Source organism: Ctenocephalides felis, unplaced genomic scaffold, assembly GCF_003426905.1.
Source record: "Ctenocephalides felis isolate EL2017-DRISC unplaced genomic scaffold, ASM342690v1 CF-g0.4_SCAFFOLD_03571, whole genome shotgun sequence".
NCBI lineage: Eukaryota > Metazoa > Arthropoda > Insecta > Siphonaptera > Pulicidae > Ctenocephalides > Ctenocephalides felis.
Genome location: NW_020539725.1, coordinates 54,351,861 through 54,355,625, shown reverse-complemented (window position 1 = coordinate 54,355,625; position 3,765 = coordinate 54,351,861).

Here is a 3,765-nt window from a genome sequence, read left to right as displayed (position 1 = left end):
TTCATCGATGAAATGATGATGATTGCGCTCTCGATGAAATCATTTCTATACGGGTCGATTGTGATTAGGCATCGTGTATGTGAATAGAGATCTGTCGTTGAATTGAATAGATATCAAAAAAAAATCGGCATAAATAAATAAACATGTTAAAGTTACATCGTAGTACAAATCTTGATTTAATGAAAAATGCCTAAAATCAGAATATTTTACCCTGTTCCTTGAAAATAATAAAACAAATTAAGCATTTGTGCCGTGTACAAACTTAAGTTTATGGATTAGAAATTATTTCTATATTATTCGTAGTTTCTATAAATCTTTGAAGTTATTAAAATGAAAATATTTTTTAGGCAAGACAGATATTACAGCTGTTCAAAGAATGAGATTATATCGCCAGCGAAAAAGTAAAAAAGAAATACAAGCAGTCAATGATACATTTACTAGATTATCATCTAATCAAGTTACTATAGCTCATGTGACATGTTTTTTAATATTATCGTGGCGCTTACGTGTTAACCAGCTATACTCTGTACAAGTTCGGCAAATGTGTATGTAATTTAAACCACATTGCCTTCTGCAAATAAAAAAATTTAACAACGGTAATCGAAGTGGAATATTCGCAAGTAGAGCGGTGAAAGGTATAGGCACTGAATGTGAAAAGAGTTATTGTTTTCAACATCATTAACCACAATTATAATAATGTTATTTAATGTTGTATAACACAATAGATGATATTTAGTTCTCTTATCGTTTTTAATCTAGAAACCTTTTAGTTATGGACAATGCAAAGAATAAATTGCACTTTGTGTTTTCACAATGTACGAAGACATTATGGTTCTATGGACATTATCTATTATCAGAGGCTGAATATGAAAATACAAATTAAAACAATTTGATATGCTGTATGTAAATCTATATTGCACTCTATTTGTGATAAAGGTTTATGACAAGAAATCTAAAATTAACTAGTTGTAAGTAGCATTGTGCCTTAAGGCAAGTTGCAAAAACTTCGTGATACGTACACATACTAGACCTAATAAAAATTTAGGTAAATGTTTATATGATTTTTTTTTTAATTCTCTTGGTTTAACACATTTTATCGCAGTTTTCTTGCTTTTTGAATTTTTCAAAAAAAAAAAAATAATAATACTAATATACGTGACCCTTTATGGTGACGTCATGCGCTTTCGACTTCAGGTACACTATTTAGGTTAAATGTTCAACTATTAATTTCTAAAAAAAAAAAAAAAAAAATTGGCTGTCATTAAAACATAATCAATGCAATTTCCAATGGATGTCTTCAAACATAGTTACTTATAATATCTGTAATTGTATAAATCAAATTAACCTGTTTAACACACATATCATTTCCATGTTCTAAAAATGTGTTTATTGAAGTGTGGACAGCAACTGTAATCAGTAGCTGCCTATGAAACGCCAGAGAACGCATATACACTTCTTCACAGGAATTCTTCGAAATCTATCGTTCGACAAGGTATCATCAAAATCGCCAAAAAAAATCACCATTCAATTACGAAAATCGACCCGGCCGATCTTTACCAAAAACTAATAAAAACGATTTCCCAACCTATAACAAAGATGGTCTCATACGATTCAAAATACTGGAAACGTCGAAAAAAAAATAGCAAGTCGGATTATTTCACGAAATCAAACTTCTGGAAGTTTAGGAAAAAAAACTATCTAGCGCGGACCTGGTTCCAACATTACAATTATATCCTTTACTTCGAGATAAACAATTATGATTAGTTTCACTATTAGGTGTGCTCTATCTAGAACTGGTTATTGTTATGGCTAACAAATAACAACCACGTGTAAGAGTTTTATTTTTATTTTATCGCATTTTTGTGCCCGGTGTTGTGTGCGGGAGAGGTGGGCAGAGAGCATATTGCTCCAGTTCGCAATAAGCTCCGCTCTTGTGGAACGGTGTATTGATTGAGGTCACAATGCTGTAGGACAAACGATTCTCGTTTCAAGATAATTTAGACTTCGAGCTAGATAGTAAAATGATAATAGAAAATTGAGATAATCATGTGGCAACAGTTCGTGTACTCGATATTGACAATATTTGTCGAGCCAAGATATTGGCAACTGCCAAGACTAAAGAAAATTTTCTGTAAGATCAAGTTTTAGGTGAATCAAGAATGATCAGAATTAGATGAATGAAATCCAAACAGATTTACAATGGGATTTCAACATTTAAACAATTTGCAAGTCACAAAATAAAATTCTTAAAAAAATATTAGAGGAGCCCATTCTCCACTTGGCTTATTCACCAAGACTCCATTACGTATACGGTGGGAAAAGTAATTAGAACAAAGTACAAGAATAGACTGAAAAATCATCCAAACCAACTTGCTAAAGGCCTGCTTTCTTCAAACATCTCCAGAATACTCCAGAAAAGAACAACACTTTAGATTTATCAAGCTAACAGTAATCGACATAAACAATTTTCAAAAGTCACAAATAAAATTCTTAAAAAAATATTGAAGCCATCCATTCACCACCAAGGGTTTGGCTTATCCACCAAGGCTCCCATTTGCCTATGGTGACAGAAGATCTTAGAAAAATCAGAAAACTTTGATCTAATAAAGGACTAGACTGGAAGATCATCCAAACCAACTTAATCATTTTCTGTAATCTCATCTCATTTGAAAAAAATAGAACAATCTAATTGGAGTTCATTAAAAAACTTCCTAAAAGACGATAATTAACCAGTTATCGAACAGGTTAAAAATGATTAATGAAATTGGGAACTGTAGTAAGGGAAGGTGGGAAAAAATAAGAAAATTAATTACATTAAAAATAATATATCAAAAAATGAGTGTTAGATTTGAGCTTTCACAGAAAGTTTCTGTTTTATATATGAATTTCTGTTTAAAACGTTCACTGACAGAAATCGAGATAAAGAATCATGTAATTACTTGAAGAGATGATCACCACTGGGGGTAGCATTTTAAAATCTCTACACATTGAGTCACCAGAATGATTGAATGCCTTTTCAAACAGATTGCAATTATATGAAAATAAAAAGGGCTTGGTTTATCCACTAAGACCTCCATTTGTCTATGATGACAGTAGAAAAAGAAATCAGAAGACTTGGATCTAAGTACAAGACTAGACCGAACAATCATCCAAACCAACTTTATGCATTTTTATGTAATTTCAACTCATCAATTTTCAAACTTAAAATGATCATCACATGGGGTAGCATTTCAAAATCTCTACACATTGGTCACCAGAATTACTAAATGCCTTTTTCAAGCTGATTGCAATTATATGAAAATAAAAAAGACAGAAGAACTCAGAAGAAAATATCAGAAGATTTGCATGTAAGTACAAAACTAAACTGGAAAATCATCCAAACCAACTTATCAATTTTCTGTAATTTCACATTAGTCACCAGAATTACTGAACGCCTTTTTCAAGCCGATTGCAATATATAAAAAAAATAATAACTAGTTAACTGTGGTGCCAGAATTTATAAGTTTTGTATCGTCCATCAAAATCGCCTAGGAGCATCAAAATATGTCCCAAACTTGCTGAAGACATCAGGATACCAACACACATACTATACAGGATATATTAAAATTAAATGTAAAACCTCCTTTTTGAAGCTGTTTAGGGTTTATTAACCTAATTATCCTGATCACGGAGACAAATTGAAAAACCATCAAATTTTGGACAACGATCCAATTTTCAATCCTAGAAAAATCTTTTGTAACAAAAAAACTGTAAAAAATTCAAAAG